At 37.9% G+C, this 15,483-nt stretch overlaps 1 protein-coding gene across 1 annotated transcript in view; it reads left to right on the plus strand.

Annotated features, from left to right (window-relative positions):
• The window catches only part of SEMA6D (semaphorin 6D), a 171,179-nt gene that overhangs the window by 99,710 nt on the left and 55,986 nt on the right, over positions 1-15,483 (plus strand). The gene's annotated exons all lie outside the window — the stretch shown is intronic.

The following is a 15,483-nucleotide window of genomic DNA, read 5'->3' on the forward strand; positions in this document are numbered from 1 at the left end:
TTATAGTTTTGGGGGTTCTTTGTATAATCAATAAAAATATATTCAAATTTTAGAATAGGACATGAAATATAATTTTATTTAAAGCAAATGTAAAGGAGCATATTTGCATATTTGAAAGTTCGACATTGGCTAAGGTAAAGCTGCTATTTATGTTGTAATATCAATAACATGATGCATTTTGATCAGCTACGTGAACTTTCATATATACCACTGTTCCCATGGAAAAAGAGAAAAGAACCCATCATGAAGCAACTCCCTTTGTGAGCCTTTCCAGAAACTTCCTGCAAGGAAAAATGAGGGCTAGGAACTTACATTTCAGAAGGGAAAGTGGAAAATTAATAGCATTATCTAGATAACTCTGGGAGGAAAAAAAAAAAACCCTCCCTGAAATATACAAATCAATAAAGGAGATGTAAAGAACATTTGAATCCAATACTAAATAATGCCCCAGTTTTCTCTCCCTGTCTTTTCTGGGGCAGGCTTGTGTGTGTATATGCACCAAATGTGGAAACATATTGAAAATTTTAAAAGTTTTTAGATTTTTTTAAAAAACAATTAACTTTTCTCTGAAAATGGAATTAATTCCTTCTTGATAAAAAGAGAAAAGTTTCTGATAGTACATGGAGATGTGAAGAAGAAAGTAAATTACCTGTTTTAAAATCATGGGGATTTTTAAGACTTTTATTTACATTCACACATATCCTTCATTTGGGTTTTGTTTTTAAAGTATGAAAGCATATGAAATAAACTGCTCTATAGTCTACCTTTATCTGTTAGTATGTAGTAGGTGTATTTCTATGCACAAAATATTAATGTCCCTTTCAACAGCTGTGTAGTATTTCCCTGATAATTTAAATAGTCCTCTAATGATCGATATCTAGGTAGTTTGAAATTTATTGCTGTCATAAACAGTCCTAAGTATGTACAGTAGTCTAGTTCTTTTTTAAAGAATTAATTTACAGAGATGGACCTTCTGGTTGAAAGAAAAGTACATCTTACATTCAGATACATGGTGCCAACTGCTCCCACCAATAAATACAAGGAAGTATATGTCCCCGTACATCCTCAACATTGGATTTTACTAGTCTCTCTAATTAAGGCTAAACTTACTAACTATAAATGATAACTTATTGTTTTAATTTACATTTTGATTACTTTTTGAAGTTGATATCTTCTTAATTGATTGAAATTACCTGCTCAATATCATTTGTCCATTTTATTATTGGCATATTTGCAGTATTTATTATTGAAGTGCACTTAATACATTAAGATAATAATTTTTACATGCACTATAATGAATGTGGATCCCTACCTCACACCATATAAAATTAACTCAAAATAGATCATAGCTCTACATGTAAAAGTTAAACTATTGTATTCTTAGAAGAGAATATAGGAGTAAAGCCTCATGATCTTGAATTAAGCAGTGGTTTCTTAGATATTACACCAAATGCACAATCAACAAAATACAAAAAAAATAAATTGGGCTTCGTCAGAATTTTTAAACTTTTGTGCTCCAGAGGACACCATCCAGAATGTGAAAAGACAACTCACAGAATGAGAGAAGACATTTGCAGATCGTATATCTGATTAAAGGACTTTTGCCTATAATATAGAAAGATCTCTTATGATTCAGTAATAAAAAGGTAAATAACCCAATTTTTTAAATAAGTGAAGAATTTAAGTAGACATTTCTCAGAAAATACCCAAACGGCCAGTAAGCTCATGAAAAGATGTTCCGCACCTTTAGTCAATAGAAAAATGCACAACGATACCACAGTGAGATGTTACTTTATACATACTAAGATGACTATAATAAAAAAGACAGACAGTAACAGTGTTGATGAGGACATAAAAACATTGACCTTAATACACTGCTAATAGAAATATAAAATTATGCAGCCAATGAGTGAAACAGTTTGGTAGTTTTTCAACCAATTAAAGACAGGGTTATCATAGCAAGTCCACTCCTAGGTATATGCCCAAAAGAAATGAAAACATGTATCCATGCAAAATCTTGTATATAAATTTCCATAGAAGTATTATTCACAGTAGCCAAAAAAATAGAAACAACCCAAACGTCCATCAGCTGATGAGCGATAAAGAAAATGTGGTATATCCATTCAAAAGCATATGATTCAGCCATAATAAGAATAAAGTACCAATACATGACACAAACATGGATGAGTCTTGAACACTTTGTGCTAAGTGAAAGGAACAGACACAAAAGGCTGCATATTGTATGATTCCGCATGTATGAAATGTCCAGGCAGATCTATGGAGACAAAGTTTAGATTAATGGCTACCAGGGTCAGGGAAAGGAAGGGATAAAGAGTGACTGCTAATGGGTACAGGGTTTCTCTCTGGGATGATGTGAACATACTAGAAATAGATTGTGGTGATGAATGCACAACTCTGTCAATATACTAAAAACCACTGAATTGTATACTGTAAAAGAGTGAGCTTTTTAGTATGTGAATTACATCTTAGTACAGCTGTTACTTAGAAAAGAATAATAATCCTTTTGTTTTTTATATTGCAGATGGTTGCTAGTTGGTCTTCTTAAGTTTTATTGTATTTTTCACTGCATATAAATTTTCAGATTTTTATAGGAAAAATACCAGTCTTTTACTCTGAGTTTTGGTTTTGTGTCTTGTCATATTTAGAAACTATCTTAGGTTTGTGGAAATAATCACTTATAGATTTTTATAACCTCTTTTTAAATTTGGATATATGATCCATTAGAAGTTTATTTTCTGGCAGACAATGAAGTATGAAACAGGAGTCCAGCTTCCCCCCCGCCAGCCAAAAAAAAAAACAACCATTGTTTCAGCTTTCTTATTAAAGAATTTATCCTTTCTCTGTTACTTGACATGCTACCATATTTATATTTTAATTTACATATTAATGAATTTAATATTATATAAAAATTTGTGTCTATATCTGTACTCTGTTCTGTTTACTTGGATGCTTCTCCCTGCCTTACTGTGGCATTGTGGTTTTTTTGTTTGTTTGTTTGTTTGTTTAAGATTTTATTTATTTATTTGACCCAGAGATAGAGATCACAAGTAGGCAGAGAGGCAGAGAGAGAGGGGGAAGCAGGCTACCCGCTGAGTAGAAAGCCCAATGTGGGGCTTGATCCCAGGAGCCTGAGATCATGACCTGAGCTGAAGGCAGAGGCTTAACCCACTGAGCCATCCAGGTGCCCCTCTATGACTTTTTTTTTTTTTTTTTAAGAGGAACTCTTGTATTTTACCACTAAGAACTTGTTGGATTTTGATATGAGTGGCTTGCACTTTGATCACATTCAAGTATTATCCTATTCTAGATTTTTTTTCCCCCAGTGAGGTAGTTAAGGGGTATTTAAAATTTTTTAAAGATGTACTATAGTAGTAGAACTACATTCACCTTTCTGGTAGTAATCTCTGCATTATCATTTAAACTGTTCATTCAATAAATATGTATTTTCCAGATACTGTTTTAAGCACTGGAGATACAAATATGGCTTTCTAGTACTCGGTGCTTAAAGGCAGCTACTTTTCACCTTTTTATTATGCTGAAGAATGCGGTGTAACAGGGGGTCACTAAAGTAATGATACTCAGTGAGAGAGAAGAGAAGGACACTAGACGGACAGATCATAATGGGAAGGAAGGGAAGAAAGCAGGTGTGACGCACAGAATTTAACAAAGCATCCCAAGCAATTCTTACCTGGCCACCAGGTCGGCCACTGAACTTTGGTAATAGCTAATCTTATTGTAAGGTTTTACAGTTTTACTCTATAAAACCTATATAATGTTTTCATAAACATTGGTTATTGTACTCCTAACAGTAACCTCATATTAACTATCTTAGCATTGCAGAAGAGGAAACTGAAACCTGGAATCGTTAGGATACCAAAGCTAAGCAAAAACAAAACAAAACCTGTGTACTTGCCCTAATAAAATAATTGAATAACAAAATACATGACTTAATAAATAATCTTTCACAGATGTTCTAGAATTTATTTTTTTCTGATTTTTTTTTTCCAGAAGCTCACCATTTCCCACTTGAACCAGAGAGTCACTGGTTAATCACAGGCCAGCTCAACCAGTGCTTTTCGCAATCCCTCTGAATTGCAGGAATAAGTAAGACCAGTCATCTGTGAAAGCCCTGTGTTTCTTGTCCCACATTGACTTGCACTGATTAAGAGGCAAGGAAGGGTCCAGATGGCTCAAATTGGGTCCAAATTCTATGCTGCAGTATGAAAAATGTTGGCTTTCTCTCGAGCCCTCGAGGCTTAAGGCCATTACCAGGGAGTCAAAAACCTTTGCTGGATAGTCAGAGTCCTGTGGCCTCAAACCAGGACCAGGGTACTTCTCCAGAGTGTGGACTGCCTCAGGTCCAGGGTCCTTTTCCTAATCTTTTTCATTTATACAGTACATATAGGAGACTATTCAGGCAGCAGGGTGCTGTATCTTTCTACCTCTCTGCAACTTAAGGAATATCAGAGGAAGAAAAGTGGAGAGGGAGCTCAGGGGGCCAGATCAGCAATTCAGCCTCTGCTGAAAACCGCTCCAGATCTCACAGCTAAAGTGGAATCTTGAGAGCTCTCTGGCATATTAAATATTCATCAAAAACCAAACACCACTTTTTCAACATTTGACTGAATAATACAAGTGTAGATTTGTCCTATCTCTATGCTTGGATTGCTCAGATATACCTAGCCCTAAATTATGGTTCTAATGAAGTCAGTTTAAAAGATGAGGAAAGAATCCTTTGTAGTTTATCCCTGCCTTTCATTTCCTCTTAATTTAACCATAAACTAAACGGATTCATAAAATGTTTATAGAGGGTAATAAAGTGATGTTTTTAATACAAAGGTTGCTTATGTAATTAAGCTTACATTCTATGAGATTCTGTGTAATTTGAAACGGGTTGCATGAAATTAACAAATACTTATATCTATTTTATTTCTCCCCCCATTAACGGCAAATAATAAAACAAAAAGGGGGGGGGGGGGGAGTAAGTTCCTGCCAATGTAAGTGCCTACAGTTCAGAAACTGAACCTGCAGATGTTGCAAAAGATTTTATCTTTTTCTTGGAAATGTGCCGTTAAATTTAATTAGATTTCTCATTTGCCTTCCTTTTCTTTCATTTTGTTGCTCTACTTTTTTTCTGCCTCCACTCCCTCTTCCCTCCTGTCTCTCTCCCTTATGTACTGGGGGAGAACACTATATGTTTTTAACCTATATAACATAAGTGAAGAAACTTATCAAATCCTATAACCATTACATTATGAGTTGTCTTGATCGAAGTTACTCTGAAGTTCACTCTAACCATTAAATAATATCATGATGTTCATGGCCCCACACTCACTTTCTTTTTCTAAATAAATAGAAAAACTAAGCTTGAAGAATATAAAGTCATATTCTGTTTTTTCCCAAAATTTTTGTAGAGACAACTGGAAGTGATCTAATCTTTACTGTTATAGCATTTTATCACCAGGCTGTCAAGATGTGATTTCTTACTCTGAAACGATCCACTCTCTACTATATTTCATGTTAACATTGCAAATCAAGTCAAATGGCTAATGTTCACATTGTTTAAAATAATGGAGAGAAGAAACCACGGAACTCTATTTCTCTGAGTTCACTTAGACTTCGGTAGCAAATATTGATAATCAGATCCTAGGGATACCTAATTTTACATGGAGTGATAATGGTTTAACTCAATTAATTTTTGGACACTTATCTATACCACTTTTAAGAAACATCAAAGTTCATGGGACGCCTGGGTGGCTCAGTTGGTTAAGCAGCTGCCTTCGGCTCAGGTCATGATCCCAGTGTCCTGGGATCGAGTCCCACATCGGGCTCCTTGCTCGGCAGGGAGCCTGCTTCTCCCTCTGCCTCTGCCTCTGCCTGCCTCTCTGTCTGCCTATGCTCGCTCACTCTCTCTCCCTCTATCCCTAACAAATAAATAAATAAAATCTTAAAAAAAAAAAAAAGAATTAAAAAAAAAAGAAACATCAAAGTTCCCTTAGCGTTCTGAAAGAATGATTTTGAATAGTTTCATAAAAAGTTCTAAAAGTATGCATCAGCATTTTCTATAAAAGTGTTGGGTGGAACAGATATCACTGAACAGTCGTCCCAAAAGGTATTAGATAAAATACAACGAATTGCCAGGTATGCTATTCCTATGTTTGCATGGACATGGCCGAGAAATGGAAATAATTGTGTAATTCTCCAGTGTACGTTTTCTGTGTTGGAGCAAACACTCCAAGAATACAAAAGATTAAAGCTTTTCACCCGAGCATCTCTGAGCACGTGAGACTTAGGAGGGCATAAGGGCTAACCTAGGTCATTTGATAAGAACTGAATTGCCTCTTACCTTATTCTATGTATTTGGCTCATTTAGATGTTGCTGTTTCTCTGGAAAATAGCAAGTGTCCCCTGTCCACGAATGTAATTATTATGACAATTTCTAATTTTCCTTTTAGGGATACCATGCCAGCACTTTAAAGTCTACTTACCCAAAGCCAAACTCAGTTATCCTCCATGAAAACCTGCTCCACTTCCTGTGTCTCCATCTCTTAAAATAATTCAACTTTTATTAAATTTGGCCATACAAAGAAAATCTAGATGAATTTGAAGACTATGTTCTCTATAGAAACTTGGATTGAAAATAAGTTTTTAGGTCCTCACTAAAAACCACATCCCACACTGACAGTCAAACATCAGCCCCTGTTGTGTCTCTGGTATGTACTGATTCCAATACCACTGAAGCCAACTTCTGCCCTGGCCCCTATCCTAGCATCCTTACTCTGAAACCTCTCCAAGCTCTTCCACCCTTTGCCTTGAGGACTGTCTCTCAAAAGCACAGCCTAAATTACGATCATCTTTTCTTCAAAAATCTATGGCTTCTAAACACCCTGAGAAAGACATTCTAACTCCAGCAAGTGCCACTTCAGAAATTCCATGCTGTGCGCCTATGTTGTCCTTCCAGACACATCTCAGGCTATTTGCCTCCAGGAATGTCAAGCATGCCCAACTATACCATGCCCTCCCACCTGCTCCTACTTCTGCTCTCCCCTCTGCCCACAGTAACTTGGTCAAAGGTTACCTTTGACCTTGTCTTTCATAGTGCTTGGCTCAGCTCATATGACCCCACATCATAAAGTCTTAACAACCCACACTGTTACCTATTCCTCCTTTCCCTCTACTTCTGGATTTAGCATTTGCAGCATTCTGCTATGTGTGATGTTAGCCTTACACATCTGTCTTTCCAGCTAGGTTGCACACTCTCTCCATTCTATCCATTTGAGGTCTCCAGAATTCCTATCCAGCTGCAACTCTATACACCAAATACAATGACCTAGTTCTCTCTCTCAAGAAGCTCAGTCCACTAAGTGATAAAACATGTTAATAACTCAATATGATAAGGGTCATAAGGAAGTCCAAAGGGTAGGGAATAAGGAGACAGGTTGGTAAGCACGGGATTTAGATTCAGAAGACTCAAGTTCAAGGTCTGGTTCTGCTATGTAACTAAGTTATGATAAGCAAATCTAGTTTCAGTTTTCTCATTTGCAAAGTTAGGGTTTCTAACACTACTCTTCTGTAAGAATCAAAATAAAATTAAATAATGGGTTTCCAATTGTTCCTCTAGATCCAGCCTCTGTCCTCTGTCCTCTTCCTCTACTCTGTGCCTCTAGAAATGACTTCTAAGCAAGGGGATCTTCCCCACATTGTCTCTATGTGTCTAGGTTCTGCCAGTTGCTACCTCCTCTGGCTCCTTAGGTCCTAGGGGTAGTCAGGCCTCAGGGTAACTCTCCCTGTGGTTTCTCTGCAGTCTACCCACACCTTTACAAATAATCCCTTTATTAAAGACTTTTCAAATTACACACGTTGAATGTGCCATCTGTTCCCTGCCAGGACTCTGACGGATAAAGCTGCTTTTCAAACTCTAAGTTGCTGTCTAAATGCAAGGTATATCTCATTTATCTCTGCACAGTGCTTTACACAAAGCAGATTGATGCTATTAATAACAAATTGTGAAATGAACGTATGTAAGGATGAATGAGTGAATGATCCTGCCCTCGCCCACATGAGTTATAGTCTTATCTGGGGATCTCTTCTTGTCACCTTGAGTGGATTTTGTAATGTCCTGCTTTGATTTGGAAGGTCCTCTGTTCCCTGGAACTCAAGGTCTCTTGGAGAAACATTTTTACGGGTAGTCTGCCTCAGCCTTTGTGTGTTTCAAGTGATTTAACTTGAAAGAATTAACATTGTTTGAAATTCCCAGAAATAACACTCTTTCTATAGGCTGCACACTTACCTGATATCAAAAGGGATGAGTAGTTTGTTCATTTATTTATTTATGTTTTTCGTTCATCGACATAAAAGCTGGCAAATAAGTTAAAAACAAACGAATTGATTCTTCCCTTATTACATGGAAATCAAGAGCATATTCAAGCAATCAGTAGCCTGGGGTAGTTTTTTCAAAAGCACAATAGCCTAGCCAGGGAATAAGCAATTGAATAGCCTTACCAAATGATCTAAACAAAGATAAGTCACAGAATTAAGCATCTTGATATTTCTGAGGAGTTGAAATCATGATTGATTGACTTTAATATGAATTTATTCCCAGCTGCCATCCTTGTCTTCTGAATTCTCATATATCTCAATAAAATAGGAGATAAACATTTTCCTCCTATTTTAAATATAAGGTCAATGACTTAAAAATGAGGAACGGACCCATGGGAAGTATCTTTAGAAAACATACTCTTGAGTAAACATATTTAGTAGAATGCTTTGGTACTGAGTAGGTATTATTCATTAGCAATGATTGCATCACTGGAATTCTTAATTAAAATTTGTGATGAGAAATGAATCCATTCAGTCTGCAGTTAGGACCCAGAAATTCAGAACACATTGGGGTGCTTTATGAGCACAATTCCAAAGATTTTCATACAGCGAAAGAACCCACAAATACTTTAAACAGGAATTCTAGAAGAGTACACACGTGATACCTGTGTGGATCCAGACGCAATATGATTTGAGAAGTCAACCATTGAATACAATACATGGAAAGATTCTAATTTAATGGGTGTGTAATAGTGTTAAAAGCCTCTAAACAGGGGCGCCTGGGTGGCTCAGTGGGTTAAGCCTCTGCCTTCTGCTCAGGCCATCATCCCAGGGTCCTGGGATTGAGCCCCACATCAGGCTCTCTGCTCAGCAGGGAGCCTGCTTCTGCCCCTCTCACTCTCTGCCTACTTGTGATCTCTGTCTGTCAAATTAAAAAAAAAAAAAAAAAGCCTCTAAACAGTCCTTCTGGACCTTTTCTGGGTTTTCCAGAAAGGCTTCTAGCCAAACAATTTCTTCTCTTCGCTTAATAATTGAAATACAAATTCAGACAGTGGCAAACTCTGAGGCTCCTCTTTTAAAGGGGTCCTTAAGAATGTAAATTCGAAGTGATTTTTTTTTTTTTCAGCACATATCACAATTCAAACTTTTAGCAGCCATCGAGGAGCTCAACCTCGACTGCAGTAAAGTAAAATGGATAATGTTTAGCTCTAACTTGGTTGCTAGGACCATCCTAGCAAGAAAATTCTGCTGTAAAAATTTATGATCCTTAACTGTTTTTACTTGCTGACTGTCTACTGATGATGGGTTCTGGTTTTGAAGGCCAGAGAGATCTGGGGAGACCACTTTGTGCAGCCAGAGAAAGGTTAGACAAACAACAGGTTTCTCCTGAGCCTCCTTCTAGAACACGAATGAAACTCCAGTACTTGGGGCTGATGGAGACAGCATTGCCTCCTATTACCTCGTTTGTGTCATTGCTGACTCAGTGACACCATATCCCAGACTCAGATTTAAACACTTGTTAGCCAAATGTGTCTCCCTATGTGCTACTGGCCCTTGCCACTTCATCACAGTTTAATAAGGCATTGGGGATTTTAGACAACTCCTCTAATTACAGCAGAATGCGAACAGTGTTTGCTATTGATTTTTATTCCAGAATGTCAACCCTTTCCTGTCCCCCATATACCTATTACCCTTCACTCCTTTGCATGTAACCAAGGTCATTTTTAAAAAATGACTCTAACATATTCAATATTAATCAAATGTCCATAACAGAAAACATCCTCCACAGAAGGTGAAAGGAAAGTAAAAAATGTATCTTTGCTTGCATTGTTTGGAAAGATGGAAATTACCCAGAATCCTATTCTTTTTTTTTAACCAATAGGTGGCACTAGTGGTGTCTAGCAATGATTCAAGTCTGTAGCTCTACTACCTAGCTCTAATATATACAGCATTCAGAGATTAGGATTTTCTTTTTTTTTTTTTTTTTTTTTTTTTTTTTTTGCAAAGGTTACCATCATTATGGCCTTAGCCATTAATTGAAACATTTGTAGCTTACCCAGTGGGGATGATTTTAATATAAAATTTGCATGCTGTTGAATAGGTTCTTTAAAATTATTATTTGTAAGTAGTCCAGAAGAGTTATATGGGTAATAGTAGGCATATAAGGTAGAGAAGTTTAAAGTATGCTATAAACCCTATCACAGAATTCCTGATACTAGTTTGTATGCAACAGGCAAGAACTATCAAAGAATTAGAAATTGAAGCACACGTTTTTAACATAGCTTGGAGAGTGTAGTTGTGAGTTTTAAATAATTTTATTTGCTGTGTTATCCAAGACACACTGGTTTTCAACCCTGTGCTCTTTACATTTTTTACAGCATGGGGTAAAGCAAGTTTTTTACATTTTTTTTTTTTTTACATTTTTTACAGCATGCCTAGAAAGCAAATTAGGCTGCGAGCCAAACAGACCTATGGTAGATTCTGGACCTCCATCATCTACAAAGCTGCAAACTTTAACAAGATGGTTATCTCAAATAATCCTGAGTTTCTTCATTCCTAAATGATTCCTGTCTCTAAGAGTTATGGTGAAAATTAAGTGGACAGAATTGTAGCCATCAGTATCTAAGGTGTAATAAGTAGCCAGTTAGTTTCTTATCCCTTGGTTGATTTGAATTTTAACATTGGCTGAGGCAAAAAATAAATAAGTTAATAAATAAGCAGAAGGAGAGGGAAATGAAGAAAAAGGAGAAGAAGGTGATTAGACAGTGGGGTCTATTTAAAAAAAAAATGTGATGCCTGGGTGACTCAGTTAGTAGAGTGTCTGCCTTCTGCTCAGATCATGATCTCAAGAGTCATGCAAGCCTCTCTCAGGGCTCTTGGATCAGCGGGGGAGTCTTTTGCCCCTCTCCCCCGCCCCTCCCCCTGCTCATGCTCCCTCTCTCACAAACAAATAAAAAATCTTTTATAAAAAAAGATATTTGACATCCTTTTTAAAAAATTAAAAAGTATACATTTCAAAAAACATATTCTAATTCTCTACCACTTTTGAATATTTGTATTATCTTTTATTTTTGTGAAGAGATTCTAACATTTAATAGATATTATTCAGCCCTGATTCCTTAAGGTCAGTGGGTTGGTTGCTGTAAATTTTGGAGAGAAGGTTCTGAGGAATTTACCCAGAGTCTCAGCTTCCCTCTATCTGCGGGGATGTAAGCTAGCATCCCTGCACCCTAAGCACTCTTTCCTAAGTACATATAAGTACAAGTAAGCAACTGGGACTAATTTAATCATCCTTTTGTTTGACCCTCCCTCTAAAAAGTTTATTTTGTTTCTGCTGTTTCAAAAGATCTTTGATGAAATGGTGATAGCATTCCTGATCTCTTGTCTGTTTTCAAAAGAGCTAATATTATTAAGGGCTGCTTACCATTCATCTCTCTGATGGTAACAAAAAAAAACACAAACAAAAAAAACCCGTCTGATTTAATTTGGCTTGAGCACTCAGTGTCCGTCCACACAGCGGCACCTGTGGGGTCATTAGCAAAATTAGATAAGTAACTGATTTATTATTATCGTAGATGCATGGTGCATTCCCTTTACTTAGAGTGTATGGCAGAAATTGTTCATACTAAGGAACAGTAATCAAAATGGCTAAAAAGCCACAGTTTTATCATTCCAAACATAAGCATAGCTGTGGTAGTATCTTATCATAGTACATAATAATAGAAATGAATTATGTCAGTAAAATCTTGAGGTTTAAGATTTACCGTGATAAATATTTTTCATTAAAGTGAAATATCTTGGCAGAGTCACTTTCATATGCAGACTGTTGACACAAGGAGGCCAGCTGTGCCCATGCAGATGCCGAGATTTGGGTCTATATTATTAATGATTTATCATGTCATGGAGAGCTTAGATTAGTTTTGAAAACAATCCCTTGCCACAAAAGCACTTTCTATAATGTGTGAACGCAAGGAAGACTATATGTGCATTCCAAATTAATCACAGGAGCTGCAGCTACCTTTGAAATTTCAATACCTCTTCTCTTTTTATTTTGGAACATGAAATTCTAGATCCTAAACTGTGTTATTCATTAAAATTCATACAAGAATGTTATTTCATATCCACTGGATAGCGAGCAGTGTGTGTATCTGAATTAACAGATACATAGACTCAGATGAGGGAATGAAGGATATAGGAAGGCATTGCCAAGCTGTTGTATACCATGTGTTTTTGCACTAAAGCTCCCTTTTAATGTGAGGTTGGATTAAGTTTCCCTTTCAGTTCTGCAGGCTTCCAAGATTGCTCTGCCTTCAGGGCACGTATAATAATATTGGCTAATATTTATTCAGGGCTTGCTGTGTTCCAGGTAAGATGCTAAACACTTTACATGCATTATCACATTCAGACTTCATAAGACCCATGTGAAATATTGTTATCACCCCTGTTTCACAGGTGAGAAGACTGAAGCACAATGTAGTCAAATAAATTATCCCAAGGGGGAGGAATCTGGATTGAATCCAGGTTGTCTGATGTTTTAAAGCCTTCACTATTAACTACTGCTATTAACTGTGACCTCACTATTAAGCGTTCTTACAACTAAGCAAGAGGTAGGGTTCAGATCCTATTTAGTTACTACCTGGGCGGCCTTAGGCAAGTCCCTTGCACCCTGTAAACTTCAGTTTCCTTTTCTATAAAATGAAGAGAACAGTAGTACTTACCTCATAGAATTGTTGTGAGTTAATATTTGTAAAAGGCTAAGAACAGAGTTTGGCCCATATTAAGCACGAGTGCTTTGTGCTGTAGGAGTTCATGAGTTGTACTCTTCAATGACTGATAAACTTTCACTGATCGTTACACATAGATTCTCCATAATTTTCAGATAGCTTTTATTCTGGAAATGAGATTGGGAATGAAAGATAGAAATTACATTCTGAGTTTTATTCCTAAAGGAAACAAACCAAGGACTGTGAATGAAGTTACTGCTTATCCCTAATGCGAGATGTACACAGATAACCCAAAAGCATCACTGCTAACCCTCTACAACAGTGAGTCCTTTAAGCATTCTTTCTGAGTGTGGAAAGTGCCAGATATCTTCCTTCATTATTCACTCATTCAACCGATATCCTTACAAGGGCACTATGCTTGCTCAGGGGATACGGGTGAATAAATCCCTACTCTGGAGGAGGACACAATCTAGAGATGACTAGTTCAGCACATAAAAGGGTATGAAAGCACATAAAAGTTCTAGGCTCTGTTACCTGACCAGTTTCAGAAGTATTCATTGAGTGCCTAGTAAATGCCAGGCATTGTGCTAGGCACGGGGGGCTATCCAGGTCAAAAGGCAAGATCCCTGCAGTTAAGAAGCACCCAATGGGGAAGACATCCTAAACAGATCTTTTCCCTTCCCTGTGGGAAATTACCTAAATAAACTTGCTGGAAGAGCATAGAAAACAGGTGCTTAAACCCATCCTGGGGCTAGTGGGAGGAGGGAGATTCTGATACCTAGAAAAATTTTTGGTAAAAGTGAAGAAAAACAGAAATTAAAGTACCTGACGTTATGGAGAAAGAGCAGCCCTAAAAGCAGAGACACCATAAATGAAGACAGGAGACATGAAGCGGGGTGACACAGTGGGGGGCCGCCAGCGGCCATGCGATGCGAGAGCTTAATGGGGATGTACTGTGGGATGTGGGACGTGGGACAAAATATGGCACTAGAGAAGTAAACAGAGCTGGAAGGTTAAAAGTGTATAAAATCAACTGAAAGGACCAAATGCTAACAAAGTGCATAGAATGAGCACTTGCTTTTATAGACTGTTTCCCACTAAAATCCAAATGAAAAGAAAGTCATTTTCCTGACAATCAAGATTCCGGGAACCAAGGAGATGATGAATTCCTAAGAGTAATGTCTTGATCCCGACCAAAAGACACAGGGTGTCACTCTTTCCATGTCAGTGGGTTGTCCACTTCCCTACTTCTCTTCCTCAGGGAACCAAACATTGAGACTGGCTCAGAGGTCTAGACTGATGTTTAGACTGAAAACATGTCTCATCCTTGGCTTGAAATGACCTATTAGCACATCCTTCTGCAGCCTCAAAGTTTTTTTTATTCCTGGATTGAAGAACTCAGTCCAGGATAAACTGTACTCCCAGGGGTGGTGCTCTGTAAAGTTGGTCATCATGGAATTTCAGCAAAGAATTCAGGAGTCTAAAGAACTGAAACCTACCCCCCCCCCCTTTGCTGTTACTGCAGAGACAGAACAACTCCTAAGCTTTCTGCCTCCAGGTGGGTGGCAATTTAATTCTTATGGAGCCACCGGGTCACCCCCTTGCATCTTCATTCAGTGCACAGAGCCCTCTGCCTGCAGCGGGGCCTGCTCCCTTGGTGGAGAAAATACGGGATGACTGGATGCCAGTAAAACAGGCACAGCTTTCTGGGTCAGAAGTTGGCTGGGGAAGGGCCCTGACTGCCAAGTAACTTGCAATGATGTCAGAGCCCAGCACAACCAGAAATCACCAGCCAGCCAGCCAACAAAAGCCTTAACAACAACAGAAAAATCACAGAGCAGAGTTGCCAAAGCTGTTCTTTCCGCCCCCTACCCCTTTCTTCGAATAGGAAGAACAGCAGGAAGAGAGTTTATATTTTAAAAGACTCTCCCTCCACTCCTCCCTCCTTCTGCCTTTTGGTAACAAAGTGTTAACTGGTGAGGAAACAGTTCTCCGGATGAGTCCAGGCCGGAGTTCCGCAGTTCCATGGGGTGTCTTTTGGAGTTCCTTTTCAAAGCTGTCAGTGGAAGTTTCAGAAACAACTCAGAACAGGGTATTTTTCCTAAATGTAAACATGCAACTCTGTGCAGAGGAGAAAGCAGGAACCGTTGAGGAAAGGAAAATCCTTTCCCCGCCCCCTTCTTTTCTTTTTCGGGTAATTAACTATACTCAAATGAATATTGAAAGTTTGGTGAAAAAGCTCTGTTCTCCTCCTCCTCCTCCTCCTCCCCCTTCTCCTTGGCCTTCCCCTTTCCCTCTTTCTCCTTCTTCTTCTTTCTTCTTCTTCTTCTTCTTGGGATATCATGGTTCATTCCAGCCATTCAGAGCCCTCAGTGATTCATAATTCAACTGGAAATTAATAAAACACAGCCCCCATTCT

This window comes from Mustela lutreola, chromosome 7 (genome assembly GCF_030435805.1).
Source record: "Mustela lutreola isolate mMusLut2 chromosome 7, mMusLut2.pri, whole genome shotgun sequence".
NCBI lineage: Eukaryota > Metazoa > Chordata > Mammalia > Carnivora > Mustelidae > Mustela > Mustela lutreola.